The sequence below is a fragment of the Nycticebus coucang genome, chromosome 15, assembly GCF_027406575.1.
Source record: "Nycticebus coucang isolate mNycCou1 chromosome 15, mNycCou1.pri, whole genome shotgun sequence".
Classification (NCBI taxonomy): domain Eukaryota; kingdom Metazoa; phylum Chordata; class Mammalia; order Primates; family Lorisidae; genus Nycticebus; species Nycticebus coucang.
In genome coordinates this window covers 64,061,607-64,077,754 of record NC_069794.1, presented here as the reverse complement: position 1 = coordinate 64,077,754, position 16,148 = coordinate 64,061,607, and the positions used below count along the sequence as shown (strand labels likewise).

Genomic DNA, 16,148 nt, shown 5'->3' with positions numbered 1-16,148 from the left:
TAAAACAAACCATTTTAAAGTGAACGATTCAGCGGCACTCAGTACATTCTCAATGTAGTGCAGTCACCACTTTATCTAGCTCCAAAATATTTTCATCACCCCAGAAAGAAACCATTAAGCAGTTGCTCCCATTCCATGCTCCTCCAGTCCCCATAATGATGCTTATTTTGGGAGGGTGACACTATATTTACATCAAGCACTTGTGTGGAACACAGGCTTCCTTATTAGCGGTTCTTAACCTGACTTCCAAACTTCTTAAAAGACATCAGGGCTCCACATATTAAAGGAAGATCTCAAGACGCAGCCCAGCATCTATGTCCTACTAAAAATGAGTTAAAATGATGGCCAATTCATTCCATGGGACAGAGTGATCACTTAACTTCCTGTTTTAAGTACTTAATTCTCAGTGACATTATGATTGATTCCAATTTTTTTTTACTTTTTTTTTTGAGATAGTCTCACTTTGTAACCCTTGGTGGAGAGGGTGAGCTCACAGCTATCTCAAACTCTTGGGCTTGCCATGGCACTCCACGCAGGGTGACAAAGTGAGACTTTGTCTCAAAAAAAAAAAAAAACCTCTTGGGTTCAAGCAATTCTCTTTCCTCAGCCTCCCAAATAGCTGAGACTCTATCTAGGTGACCACCACAACACCTGGCTAGTTTCAGAGACAGGGTCTGACTGCTCTTGCTCAGGTTGGTCTCCAAATCCTGAGCTTAGGCAATCCATCCACCTCAGCCTTCCAGAGTACTAGGATTACAAGAGAACCACCTTTTTTCAATTTTTTGTAGAGACAGGGTCTCACTATGTTGCCCGGACTGGTCTCTAAATCCTGGCCTCAAGTGATCCTTCTGCCTCAGCCTTCCAAAGTGCTAGGATTACAGGCATAAATGAGCCACAGTACCCAGCCTGACTTTTTTTTTTTTTAACAGTCTCACTCTGCGGCCCTGGGTAAAGTGCTATGGTGTCACAGCTCACAGCAACCTCAAACTCTTGGGTTCAAGCAATTCTCTTGTCTCAGTGTCCCAAGTACCTGGAACCACAGGTGCCCACTACAACACCCAGCTATTTTTTTTTTTTTTTTTTAGAGACGAGGTCTCACTCTGACTTTGCCTACTCTCAAACTCCTGAACTCAGGCAATCCACCGGCCTCGGCCTCCCAGAGTGCTAGGATTACAGGCATGAGCCACTGTGCCCAGCCTAGCCTGACCCTTTTTATTCATCTTACTCAGCAGTAATTTTTTTCTGCAATGAATATAAATGTATACATACATGGAGATACGCATACTACACACAAAACATTCTCTAATGTGTCTGCAAAAATTTAAGAAAAATGAGATTATAATTAATCTTTAATTTTAAAAACATTATTAACTATGCTGCTATGTGACCTCTGTTATCTCACTAACTTTCTGGTTTTCTGCCACTACTTATATTTGTTTTGCTAGCTTAGTTTTAGTGAGTTTGGCTACTTTTTCCTCTGTTAGCTTTGGTATTAAGTTTTTAGTTAATCAGGTTAAAACCCAGAGGCTTACTGTGGAATTGCCTCTTCACAGTTTTGAATCATGTAGGATGAATCATATCCATAAGTTCCTATTCAGAGGTTCTGCCAAATTAAAAATTATATTCTAACAAATGACTGTCCACTCCTGTATCAGCACCCCTGGCTGAAGTACAAGAAAAAAACAACTTTCTATTCAATTCCAATTTTTTTTTTTTATTTCAAACTATTACAGAAGTACAAATTTTTTGGTTACATGGATCACTTTTGTAATGCCTGAGTCAGGGCTGTGTACCCATCACCCAGCGTGTCCACTGCACCCCCCTAGATAGTTTTTCACCCATCCCTTCCTTCTGCCTCCCCTATTTGATTTCTACTGAGTTTTACTTCCTTCTGTGCACATGTGTGATCATCTCAATTATAATTTTTGAAAGTCAGCTAGTTAGAGCAATTCTCTTTTTGTTTCCAAAGTCCAGGACTAGATCCCTAAACAGTTAAGACTACGGGGTATGCCCAAGTTAATGTTCACTGAGTAAAAGAATAATTTGGCTTAAATAAGAACCAGACAGTCTCAGTAGTCGGACAAACATCAAACAAGAGAAGATTTTAGTTAAGACTGGAGTAGGTGAGCATATGTCCACCAAGCTACACTGGCCATAGCAAGCTATGGTAGGGTTTCAGATATTTTAGGCTGAAATCTCTGTTCCATAAACTAACTTATTACTTAGTTTTTTAGTTCCTTTGGAGACGTTCCACACACACACACACACACACACACACACACACACACACACACACACACACACACATACACTCCTTAACTTCCACGTATAGTTTTTGGAAAAATTTCAACTCTACCTACTGAAGAGCCAAGACTGACAGGCCAAGACAGTCAAGAGATTAATGTGTCCTTATTAGCAGTCACTAGTCTCTGGGCAGCATCTCTGGGAAGGGATTACAACTCCACAGAAATTCCAGTGTCAGGCAGTGGCTGTAGATGCCGTGCCTTCCCACTTTGCGTTCCTCTTTCAGCCACACTCTCTAAGCTACACTAAAACCCAGGGACCACTTCTCTTTGCTGCATTATGAACAATACTAACAGTAATAGCTGTCATAAGGCTAGGCACCCGTAGTTCAATGGTTAGAGTGCTGGCCCCGTGCACCAGGGTTGGCAGGTTCGAACCCAGCCAAGACCTGCAAAAAATAAAAAAATAATAAAAATAAATACTTGCTGGGCAGCGCCTATGGCTCAAAGGAGTAGGGCACCGGCCCCATATGCTGGAGGTAGCAGGTTCAAACCCAGCCCCGGCCAAAAACTGTAAAAAAAATAAAATAAAATAAATAGTTGCCATTGTCAAATACCTGCTGTCAGGCATTGTTATACACTTTCCACACAAATGACTTTATTTAATGCTCGATATGTTATAAAATAGGTATCAATCTCCACACGTCACAAGTAAGTAAAGAACATTAGCAAAGAAAAGTGACTCTCCCTAGTCACAGCTATGGAATATTCAGACTAAGGTCTCTCTGAAGGATCATATAATCTTTTCCTCTATATGCTTCTTTGCGGCCAAACACTATCTTCCAATAGCTGTTAAAAAATATTGGTTGGCTGGGTGGGCGCCTGTAGCTCAGTGGCTAGGGCGCCAGACACATACACTGGGGCTGGTGGGTTCAAACCCAGCCTGGGCCTGCCAAATAATGGCAAATACAACAAATAAATAGCAGAACGTTGTGGCAGGCACCTGCAGTCCCAGCTACTCGGGAGGCTGAGGCAAGAGAATCGCTTAAGCCCAAGAGCTTGAGGTTGCTGTGAGCTGTGATGCCACAGTACTCTACCGAAGGTGACAAAGTGAGACTCTGTCTCTAAAAATAAAAGAGGTAATTAAATATAGTACTTGCTGCCCCTGCTTCTGAAAGCTCTGCAAATTTCTCTGATATAGTTAATTCTTGATAAGTTCTATTTTACTTTCTGTTCCCTTTTCAGTGTGCTATCTTAAACTGTAATCACAGTCCCTAAACAAACGTCTGTGCTCTCCTAAATTTTCCTTTCTTGCCGGACTGCCTTATCATAACCTTTTCCAATTTCCTATTCTTTTTAATTTTTTTTGTTTTCTTTAACAAAAAAATTCCTATTGTTTTTAAAGATGTAGAACAAAAAATAAGCTCATCACAAACGTACAAAACCTAGGGTTTAAATGGAACCTTAGCAATCATCTCATTGCATATGAACTGAGCCCAAGGCAGTGGCAAAGCCTAAACCAAATGCACGCCTTTCAACTTTCTCACTACACAAGTAAGACGAACGTAGAATCCGAACAGCAGATCTGACATTGCTTTGCGATTCTTCCACCGGAACAATAAAGCTGACCATCGCCGCTGCTTTACGTGAAATTACATCTAGAAAGGCCTTAAAACCCAGAGCTACGTTAACTTTGCGAGCAAATTCATTCAACCAGTCCCAACAAATGCAACCCAACCTGGCACGTTCTACGAGCAATTCCAAGTGTAGTTAGTTCCCTTTCTCAGAGTAGGAAGCTCGCCGGAGCTCTGGCTGCACAGACTGAATGAACCTACGAGCCGGAGGGACGCGCAAGCAGAAGCAGCAAACTGCGGAGCACACGCCGAAAGCTCGAAGGGGATCTTAATGATGCTGAACAGGGACCGCCCGACACCAACTACAGTGAGCACCCTGCAGGACCCGCCCTGAAATGGCAGCAGCCCGAGGAGCAGGGCCGAGTCCCCGTCGCCGGTGCCGGCGAACTGGAGAGCACAGGCAGCGGTAAGCACACCCGGCATCCCATGGGTTCTCCGAAGACCGCAGCCTCAACAACTCCCAGCTCCGGGTTCCAGGCGTCCCAGGGAAAGGCGGAACGGACAGGAGGAGGCGCCGGCCAGGCACTTACCCCGCGGCAGCTGCAGCGGGAATGACCCCACCTCTTCCCCACGGATCTGGGGCAGCCGGAGAGCCGGAGGCCGCGTGCGAGGAGACGATAAGACAGCCGAGAGCCCCGCCGACCCCGGCGCTTGCGCGCAGCCCCACTTCGGCCCCGCCCCCACGGCCCCGCCCCCACGGCCCCGCCCGCTTCCTCAGCTCCCATTGGTCCCGGTCGGCACCAGTCAGGCCAGGTCACGGCCCCGGCCGCCCTGAGCCAGGCGTATTCCCTTTCGGGATCTAACGCTTGAGCTGCTCCGGGATCAATGACACGGCTTTCAACTTTGAGTCTCGACTTGGCGGTAAAAGAGAAACTAAACTTGCTAAAAGCGACGAAATCTACGGAAAAGGCTCCTTCTCAGGGGGCTGGCTCCCTACGTCCCCGTAAACCCCCACAATCAGAAGGAAGTAAACTCCAACTCCTGGGTTTAGGCGATTCTCTTGCCTCAGCCTCCAGCTATGTTTTTTGTTGCAGTTTGGCCGGGGCTGGGTTTGAATCCACCACCATTGGTATATGGGGCCGGGGTCGGCGCCCTGCTCACTGAGCCACAGGCCCCGCCCAAAACCAAATCTTTTATTTTTTTTTAATTATTATTTTTTATTAAATCATAACTTTGTATATTGATGCATTTATGGGGTTCAGGGTACTGCTTCTATATACAATGTGAAATGCTTGCATTGAACAAAGTAACACATCCCTCACAATTATACTCATTTCTTTTTTTTTTTTTTTTGTAAAAACAGAGTCTCACTTTGTGGCCCTTGGTAGAGTGCCGTGGCGTCACACAGCTCACAGCAATCTCCAACTCCTGGGCTTAAGGGATTCTCTTGCCTCAGCCTCCCGAGTAGCTGGGACTACAGGCGCCCGCCACAACGCCCGGCTATTTTTTGGTTGCAGTTTGGCCGGGGCCGGGTTTGAACCCGCCACCCTCGGTATATGGGGCCGGCGCCCTACCGACTGAGCCACAGGCGCCGCCCCTCATTTCTTAATAGTCAAAACCAAATCTTACTCAAGTTACACTTAGAGAAAGTTTACTCTCATTCTTTATTCCTTGCACTCATTCCCACTCACCTGTTAGTAACTGACCATTATCAGTTTGTAGATTATTCTTCTATTACCTCTTGAGATTAAGAATTGGTGTGATATGTGTGTGTGTTATCTATTGCCATATAACAAACTATTGCAAAATGTATCAGTTTAACACAACAAATCCTTATTATCTCAGAGTTTCTGTGGGTCAGAAACCCAGGAGTGGCTTTGGTCGGTACCTCTGACTCCAGGTTTCTAACAAGGCTGCAATCAAGTTGTCACCTGGGGTATGTCCCCAGGCTTGACTGGGAGAGGATCCACCTCCAAGCTCATGCAACCTGGCTGTTGGCAGCCTTCAGGTCCTCACTGGCCGTTGGGTGATGTATTCATTTCCTGAGGCTGCCATAAACAATTACTGTAAGCTGGATGGCTTAAAAAAAAAACAGGAATTTATTTCTCACAGTTCTGAAGGCTAAAAATCTGAAATGATGGTGTGGGCAGGAACATCTCTCTGCGGGCTCAAAGAGAGAATCCTTCCTTGCCTCTCTTCTAGCTTTTGGCAGTTGCTGGCAATCCATAGCATTCCTTAGTTTGCAGCTGCATCATTCCAGCCTCTGCCTCTGCCTTTACATGATCTTTTATTTTGTCTGTACTCTAATGCTCTAATTTCCTTCTTATAAGGACGTCAGTCATGCCCCAATTCAGTATAACTTCCTCTAACTTGATCACCTCTACAAAGAACGTTTTTCCAAATAAAGTCATATTCACAGGCACCAGTTAAGGTTAGGAATTGAACATACCTCTTTTTTTCTGGCAGATGGTGGGAGGTGTGCACAATTCAACTCACAACAGCTAAAGACATGAGTTTCTCAAAACATGGGCCTCTTCATAAAACTACTCACAACATAGCAGCTTGCTTCACCCTGGAGAGAGAAAGGGAGAGCTTTCAAGACAGAAGCCACAGTTTGTAACCTAATCTAGCAGTGACATTCCCCTACCTCTGTTGTGTTCTATTTGGTAAAAGTGAGTCAATAAGCCCATCCCACATTCCAGGGGAAAGGATTGCATAAGAATGTAAATACTGTGATGCAGGGTGCCATCTTAGAGGCTGCCTACCACAATAAATTTTTTTTCTTACTTCCTCTCTTGTTACACGAAAGGTAGCACACTTTATTCCACCATGCCTTTTTCTCTTAACAATATATAACATATTCTGCAAATCACTCCGCGGTTCCCAGCGGTCTTCCCCATCCTTTATTACTGCAGGATAGTTCTCATGGCATGAATAGACCCTGGGTTATTCATTCAGCTTCCTGTGATGTGACAGGCAGAATTCTCCAAGATTCTTGGCCCCTGGAATGTGCACACTTTCTCACAGTTATTCAATCCAACAATAATCTCAACCCTGCTGTGAAAGGATTTTGAATATGAAAAGAAGGTCTCAAATTAGTTGATCCTCTGATAAAGAAATTATCCAGTGGACCTTAGGTAATCACATGAGCCCTTTAAAACAACACATTTTCTTCTGCTGATCACAGAAGTGGAATTCAGAAATTCAAATCACAAGACGGATTTGATGTGCCATTGCACGCCTCTAGAAGCCAGCATCCAGGAAGGAACCAGCAACCTCAGTCCTACCATCCTGCCAACATTGAGGAGACACTTGGAAACAGCCATTGTCCTCATTTTTCTAGAAGAAAACTAAGCCCAGCCAACACCTTGATTTCCAGCCTGTGGTAACAAGTACAGAACCCAGACACACCACGCCACTGATCTACAGAACCATAAGCCAATAAATGGCTGAGGTTTTAAGCCTCTAAATTTGCGGTGATGTACATGGGTCATTACAAATGTTCTGAGACACACAAAAATCAAGAAATGTAAAATCTGTGTGGACAGAGACAAATGAAGCCCTCATAGCAACACTGGTAAGCCAACCAAGTTCAAACTTGCTCGGGAGAATCAGAAAGAACACTGTTAACTACTGTTTCTTAGAAGTGAAATAATGGATCACAACAGAGTGTGTCTCAAAACTTTCTTAGTGACCTTTGTACTATGCAGAACTTGAAAACTAAGATATGAGAGAAATCTGGAAAGTAGCCATTTAATTGTTCTCATTAATCTTAATAATAGCTGGATATTTTCCAGACAGCTCTCGTAAGTGACCTATAGGTTGTCTACAATATTTTGCTATGACAATAATGATATAATGAGCAGACATATCCTTTTTGGGAAGGGGTGTGGCTTTAGGGTAAATTCCAAGTAGTGGGATTGCCACGTCAGAGAGTAAATTCACGAGTAAAACTTACGTGGACTGACACAGAGTGCTATGTTAGGAATCTTTACATTCATTTGGTCAGTCAAGCCAAAGAAGTGTTATTTCCATCTTACAGAGGGAACAGAGTTTTCATGAGGTTGGCAGCCTGCACCAGAACCAGAGCCCAGAGCCATCTCTCTGTTTCCTTCTCCAGTTTCTTCAGCTCAGGCCCCAGGTTGGGTTTAAACAATCTCTTCCCCATTCTCCAGCTTGAACTCTAGGTGAGTCCTTGGATTTTTGTCCACACTTTGTTTCGAAATCAATACAGTTTGGACAGTTTAAAGTGTCACCTGAATCCTGGCCATAAAACCAGGCCAGAGACGTATGGGGGGAGTTCTTTGGAATGTTCTTCTTTCCAGGGTGAAGAAATAAATACATGCCTTTTTTTTTTTTTTTTTGAGAAAAAGCCTCAAGCCGTCACCCTGAGTAGAGTACTGTGACATCACAGCTCACAGCAACCTCCAACTCCTGGGCTCAAGCGATTCTCCTGCCTCCACCTTCCAAGCAGCTGGGATTACAGGCGCCTGCCACAACACGCAGCTATTTTTTTGTTTCAGCTGTCATTGTTGTTTGGCAGGCCCAGGCTGGATTTGAACCCGCCCACTCAGGTGTATGTGGCTGGTGCCTTAGCCACAGGCGCTGAGCCATGACTTTTTTTTTTCTGTTTTGAGACAGAGTCTCGCTATGTTGCCCTAAGTAGAGTGCCGTGGTGTCACAGCTCACAGCAACCTCAAACTTTTGGGCTTACGTGATTCTCTTGCCTCAGCCTCCCAAGTAGCTGGGACTATAGGCACCAGCCACAACACCCAGCTATTTTTTTTTTTTTTTGGTAGTTGTCATTGTTGTTTAGCAGGCCCAGGCTAGGTTTGAATCCACCAGCTGCCTGTGTATATGGCTGGCGCCCTAGCCACTGAGCTACCACTGAGGCTGGGCACCAAGCCTTGATGGTAATATTTTTAGTGTCTGTTATAAAAATGCATATTGAACTTGAGGACCTCTTGCAATGACCTTGAGTCCCCCCAAGGGTCTTGGTGCCTGAGTTGGAACCACATGTCTAGGGAATAGTAACTTGCTTATAGCAGCAAAACCAGTTTAGAAACTATGAGAATAGCAAAAAAGAAATGGTAAATCTAGAAATGTATCTACTAACTATTCAGTGCTAGTCCCTGTTGGATACAACTCATTTTTTGTCTATTCTTTGTCTTCAACTTTCCCCCAGCACCAGCTCTTTGTATATGTTTTTATCTGACTGCAGGAAACACACTCTCGTGGCAATGTAGAGTTGAAGACCTAGGTTCTACTCAGTCCTGGACACAACTGTATTGCTCTCTGGTCTTGGTTGATTAACATCTCAGCAGTCCTCAGTTGTAAAAGAGAAACAATACCTACCTACAGAATGTTAACTGAGGCGATGTGTGTACAAACACACTTCCTGAAATGTAAGTGCTGTCTTCCAAAGTAATAATCTGAATTCATTCAGCCACGTCATTCGCCAGCTAAAAATTCTTCATGGTGAAAACTCAAATCAATTTTTGTTGAGTGGTGGGGTGGGGGAAACAAGGGAATGGGGAGAGGAGAGAAGGGAGAGGAATGGGTGTGCTCCCACTTAATAGGCACAATCGTTAGGGTACATAGCACGCCTCTTGGGGGCAGGACATAAATATAAGGGGGACTCTACCTCAAATGCAAACATTGTAACCTAATTCTTTGTACCCTCAAATTAACCTGAAACAATAATAAAAAATAAAATAAAAATAAAAAGTTCTTGTGTCCTCAGGATTAAGAGTAAGACCCCTAACCATGTGGTCTTTAGAGCTCTTCAACCACGGGAATCCAGTTCCCCATCCTCCAAACCCAAGCACCTGCCTCTCACCCCTGCATTCTAAAGGCTGGCCACAGAGGCACTTCTTCAGTAGCTAGATGTTAGTCTCATCGATATGTGGGCCTTTTACTAGCACACTGTATACGCCACTGTTTGCAAGAATGAGGTCCGCACAGCTAAAAGCCAGTACCACATTCCCCGAGGTGAATGAAGCCAGAGGTCAATCCCCATAAGGAGCGAGGCAAGCAGGTCCATTCCTCACCGTTGTCGTGGTTTTCATCATCTTAGCGGTTATGTTTGTGCTGTTTAGCAATAAGGAATAACAAATTCATTGCAGTCAGCTTGAATTTAAGAAACAGTGAACTGGGCCGGGTGTGGTGGCTCACACCTGTAGTCCCAGTGCTGTGCGAGGCCAAGGCGGGTGGATTGCCTGAGCTCAGAGGTTCGAGACCAGTATGAGCAACAGAGAGCCAGAGTAAGACCCCATCTCTACTAACATCAAAAACAGCTAGACGTTGTGGTGGGCGTCTGTAATCCCAGCTACTGGGGAGGCAACGGGAAAGAGCATCACCAAAGGAAGAACATTAAAAAAGAAGAAGAAGAAGAAAGAAAATGAACAACAACAACAAAAAAAAGTACTTCAAACGAAGAAGAATGAACAAGAAAGCTGAAAAAAAAAAAAAGAAAAGAAAAGAAACAGTGAACTGTAGGAATGAAGCCGATACATCGTAATATGGCCTGATATCATGTTGGGAAAGTCTCTTGGGTTTTTCTGTATGCTTGGTGCCAGGCAGAATAAAAGGCCTTAATCAGACCATTTTAGGAGTAGCCTTCACAGGTTGATTGCATCTGACTGAGATGTCTGGTCACTCCTGCCCATTGGCAAAATAAAAGAATAATGAGCCATACCTACTCTTAACAAGGACACCTAATGGGTCGGTGTTCCCAGCTGGTATACTGGGAATGGGACAGTGAAATTCTTTATCATTATATCTTATTGCCTAGTTCTCGAGGAGGTATCTCACAATGTCTGGAGTTTTTTGATTATCACAACTGGATGCTTGCTACTATCTAGCGGGTATGGACCAGGGATACTGCTGAACATCCTACAATGCCCGGGACAGGCTCCCACAACACAGAAGTTTGAGAAACCTCGTTTTATAGAAATGTTTCTACAAACATTGGTTGAAAACCTGGTTACAGGGCGGCACCTGTGGCTCAGTGGGTAGGGTGCCAGCCCCATATACGGAGGGTGGCAGGTTCAAACCCAGCCCCGGCCAAACTGCAACAACAACAACAACAAAAAAATAGCCAGGTGTTGTGCAGGCGCCTGTAGTCCCAACTATTCAGGAGGCTGAGGCAAGAGAATCACCTAAGCCCAGGAGTTGGAAGTTGCTGTGAGCTGTGTGGCACCACGGCACTCTACTGAAGGGCGATACCAAAAAATAATAATAATAATAATAATATATAAATACCAAAATAATAATAATAAATAAATAAACCTGGTTACAGGTACTTTGTTGAGAACAGATATTTTGTGTAAGTCAGTGAGTGGTTATATAAAATACTCACAGCTCACCAAACGTGGCAACACTCCCTTTTATGTCCACAGTTTGGCACCACTGAGTTCTTTCTCTCACTAATTCCTTCTCATCCTCCAGGTCTCACTTTGGACATCTTCTTCAGGAAGTCTCTCCTAATCTTTAAAAGCTGTGTGGAGGAGATGCCTGTTCCTACACACATCCATGCTGCAGTCAGAACTGTTACTGGGACCGGGCAGTGGCTCAAGCCCATAATTCTAACACTCTGGGAGGCCAAGGTAGGAGGATCCCTTGTGCTCAGGAGTTCAAGACCAGTGGCCAGTATGAGCAAGAGTGAAACCCTGTCTCTACTAAATCAGAAAAATTAGCCTGGTGTGGTAGTGTGTGCCCCTAGTCCCAGTGCTCAGGAGGCTGAGGCATGAGGATCCTTTGAACCCAGGAGTGTGAGGTTGCTGTGAGGTAGGCTGAGGCCATGGCACTCTAACCCAGGCGACAGAATGAGACTTCAGTAGAATGATTTTCTTGTCATCCCACAGGACAATGAGCTCCGTGGGGTAGAGACCAGTCTTGCTCACTCTGTATTCCAGGTCCTCAGCATACCCCTAGTATGATGGGCACCCAAAAATATAAGCACATTTGGAGAGCCCACATCATTTGGGAGAGGTAAGAGACAGAGGCCAAGAAAGGCTTTATCAGGGCGGCGCCTGTGGCTCAGTCGGTAAGGCGCTGGCCCCATATACTGAGGGTGGTGGGTTCAAACCTGGCCCCGGCTGAACTGCAACCAAAAAATAGCCGGGCGTTGTGGCGGGTGCCTGTAGTCCCAGCTACTCGGGAGGCTGAGGCAAGAGAATCGCTTAAGCCCAGGAGTTGGAGGTTGCTGTGAGCTATATGATGCCATGGCACTCTACCAAGGGCCATAAAGTGAGACTCTGTCTCTACAAAAAAAAAAAAAAAAAAAGAAAGGCTTTATCAAATGTTCTATCCCTTCCCCATTGATATCACATGGATGTAAGTTCTGTCCAAAGCACGTCTGCTTCCTTAGCTGTACTCCACAGCTCATGAGCTGTCCTTGAAAACATAATTGATTTAACTTTATGTTACTCTCTGCATAATTTTTATGCCCAGGGATCACAGCAACCTATGGTCCATAGACCAAATCCTTCCCGTTACCTATTTTGGCATAGCCCAAGGCTAAGAATTTTTTTTTTAATGATTTCATTGTATTACTTTCTTTACTTTTTTCTTTTTTAATGGCTAGTTCTCAGAGGTAAATTTAGTCTGGGCATAGCGGCTCACTCCTTTAATCCTAGACCTCTGTGAAGGTGAGAAGGGAGGATCACTTGAGGTCAGGAATTTGAGACCAGCCTGAGCAAGGGTGAGATCCCGGGGCAGCACCTGTGGCTCAAAGGAGTAGGGCGCCAGCCCCATATGCCAAAGGTGGTGGGTTCAAACCCAGCCGCGGCTAAAAACTGCAGGAAAAAAAAAGAGTGAGATCCCCATCTTTACTAAAACTTGAAAAATTAGCCAGGCATGGTGGCAGGCTCCTGTAGTCCCGGCTACTTGGGAGGCTGAGGTAAGAGAATCTCTTCAACCCAGGAGTTTGAGGTTGCTGTGAGCTATGATCACGCTATTGCACTCTAACAGGAGACTCTGTCTCAAAAAAAGGTTACATTTTAAATGATTATGTAAGTATCTAAGTATCTACACAATATTCTCTATTTTGCCTCCTGGGCCCCAAGGAGTAAAATATTTACAATCAGGTTCTTTACAGCAAATGTTTGCTGACCCCTACTCTAGTCTTTGGCAGAATTTCCATTTACATATTCTGGTCTGGCCTCAGTTGTGCATTAGATACTGTGTCCTTAGCTTGTTCAGTGAAGGGAGACAGCACAGCCTTGGAACAGCCGGCAGTGGCATAAGCAGCTATTGTGACACCCTCACAAAGACCTGGCAGCCTGACGGACAGATTTGCAACACAATTCTCTTAACACGACAGTGCCGTCCACACACTTTTACCAGATTCTCTTGTACTTGCAGTTTTAAAATCACGTGTATAAAACCAATTGCACATTTTAAATTGAAATCACAAGGTAATCTGTGAGGTTCTCTAAAGAGGGTAATTTCTGTCTTTACTATTATATTTCACATAAATAGCAAATACATGCAGGTTGTCTTATACTTAATGGTTAATACTACAAAATATGAGTAGTATGGGTTTCATGTAGCTCATCGTTTCTATATTGAATTCTAAGTCTGTCCAGAGTTACATAGTCATTTAACTAACGATCGATTCAATAGCTCGGATCGTCTGAGGAATTGAGACTTACTGTTTATCTTGAAGAGATGGCAGAGTGGGACCCAGGACTCGGGAGCTACCCTTTGTTGGGGCTCAGAAACGGATACCCCTGAATAAAGTGCTTTGACCAGCTGAACTGAGGAACCCTCAAGCCCTCTGTGAGCTGTCCCCACTCTCATTTCCCAGTCCTCTGTCCCTCCCAAAGCACAGGAAGAAGCTATTCTCTGAAGTCCAGACCCACCAAAGAAGAAAATAATTATCTCTGGTCCCTTCCCTGAGTTTTCATTAACTGATCTTGAAAGAACCAGACCAGCGCCATCTTAAAAGTTTCTCTCCCCCCACCCCCAGCCATTTCACTCAATAAGTTTCACCTTTCAGGCAAGCCCAGGCAATTCCCCAGAATCATGAGACGACTGCCCACCAATCAGGGACCCCCCCCACCTAACCAATCCAGAAGCGCCCCCTTTGTTTCAAGCTGTGCACACCCACCCACTGCACGGGACCATAAAAAAACCCTGCTCCAGAGCTCGGGGCTCCTGGCTCCGATCCGTTGTAACGGAGACCCAGGGGGGCCCAAGCTGGAGTTTGCAATAAAACGGCTTTTTTGCTTTTGCACTGGACTTGGCTCCTTAGTGGTCTTTGTGGGAGATTTCGAGATCTGGGCACAACATTTGGTGCATTGGCTGGGAAGTCCCCTAAGATCCCTGAGGACATCAACCCAAAAAGCCGCTGTGTGGTAAATGTCTGTCTGTCTTGTCTACCATGGTTGTTTTTGGAAGTCTGGAATCTGTAAAGATGGTTGGTGTAAAGTCAAAGTGGACGCACTGGAGGCTGCCGGCTAGGGGTGCCAAGAAGACGTTCCAGCCCCTTCTGGAAGGGACCTTGCCCCCCCATCCCCAGATGAGGAACCCTCGGCGCATGGTGTGGACACAGGCTCTCTTGTAGTTTTTCTGGGTGGACCAAGCGGGTCAGGCCCACAGCATGGTCAGAGACGGTCGTCCTATGGTTTCTGTTGGCCATGGATTTGTATGTCTTCAGTGTGTATGTCTCTTGTATTACATTGGAATTTTAGTGTGGCTGAAATCAGAGCCCAAAATTTGGGACTTGTGGTGAAGAAAAAAAAAAAAGAGAGAGCTAAACTGATACGTTTTTTGCAGGACCTAGTGGCCAACCTTCAATGTTGGCCGGCCTCCAGAGGGAACTTTTCATCTCCCCCTCCCTGGCTGAAAGCACTTCCCAGTCCCTAACCCCACAAACCTTTTGCGCAGCTTTACTCCGTTTTGCAGGATAGTGCAAACCAATATTTACTTTGCCCCTCCTTTGTATCACCCCTTGCTGAACATCTCCCCCGGCAGGGGTTGGATGGTGCTCTCCTGGGGGGCGGGCAACCCCTCCCACAGTGCAACTGCTCTCCCCACCCACTTTGCGTTAACCCTCCGTCCTGGTGATGATGGGGCGGGATGCAGTGAGGGCAGGGGCGGGTCACGCTTTGGGGCCTGGAGGACTTTTTTTTCTCTCCAAGGACCACTTGAGAAAAAAAAAAAAAAAAAAAAAGCCAAGCAAGTACACGGGGTCAGTGGCCATGTTGGCTACCCACCCCACCTGTCTTGAAACCTGGACCAAGAAGTCTAACATGTGTGTGAGTCGCATGAAAGCGAGGCGGGTGTCCTGGCTGGTGACCAGCTGCCGCAGGGCGGCTCCAAGATGGTTGAGAAGGCCTGGCAAGGAAAGAGCTCGGGGCCCCCACCCTTTGCGGGGCGGGCCGCCTCCGGAGTGTTACAGCATTGCTGCCGGAATCTCCATGCCTGGGTAAAGCTCAATAATAAAGGGCCTTTATTATTAGCCCTTTGCCATTAGCAATTTGTATAAATAGAAAAATATTTTTACAAACCGAATCTGTGTCAAAAGATAAGATTCTTGCCTTTTAAACCTTCTAATTATCAGTTTGGCTGAATGAATGGGTGACTTCATGGTAAACTGGGATCCTGTTTTATAGAAAGTGAGTTTTTGAGAGTAAGAGAAATTAGATAGAAAAGAGAATGGCGTTGTGTAAAGAAAGAATCTTGTGTGATAAATTTTGTCCTGAAACAGAATGGTTGTGTAAAGTGAAAGGCAGGGCAAAAGTTAAAGAAAGTTTAGAAAGTTTGTAGATTGTCTGTGAAGGTTAAATTGCTCATAAAAGGGAATTTGTGAAGATGTTTTACATGTGATCCAGTTGACTATGTATTTCCTTTAAAATCTTTTGGCTTGTAATTTAATTTGAATAAATATTTTAAGCCTTTGATATTTGATAAACCTTCCAAAATCAAAACTCTAAATCTGGGGCTTGGTGCCTGTAGAGCAGTGGTTGCAACGCCGGCCACATGCACTGAGACTGGCGGATTCAAACTTGGCCCAGGGCAACAACAACAACTTTAAATTTGGTCTTCTTGAAATATTAAGACCACTGAAAGTCATGAGAAAACAAATTAAACTTTTTTAATTTGTTAAAAATATGTAAGAAACATTGTCAAATATGAAATGGTGATTAATTTTGTGTGGATTATAGTTATATATGTTCCAATGTATAAAGCACTGATCTGTCCTAACATATAAGACATTGATCTGTCCTAACATATATTATCGGTAATAATTTTAATTCATCTAAAAAAGTGTTCTTTTATAACTGACCAAGTCCAAAGTTTGTCCTAAAAAGGAAAAGAAATA

At 44.6% G+C, this 16,148-nt stretch overlaps 1 protein-coding gene across 4 annotated transcripts in view; it reads right to left on the bottom strand.

Annotated features, from left to right (window-relative positions):
• SLC25A30 (solute carrier family 25 member 30) overlaps positions 1 to 6,446 on the bottom strand; it is a 61,143-nt gene extending 54,697 nt beyond the window's left edge. For 3 of the 4 annotated variants that reach the window (XM_053563643.1, XM_053563640.1, XM_053563644.1), the window contains exon 1: positions 6,267 to 6,446. The gene's annotated coding sequence lies outside the window, so the exon portion shown is untranslated. Of the gene's footprint in view, positions 1 to 4,407; positions 4,532 to 6,266 lie in introns of those variants that run through there. The other variant, XM_053563642.1, reaches the window with a different exon arrangement.
• Between the last annotated feature and the right edge of the window lie 9,702 nt (positions 6,447 to 16,148).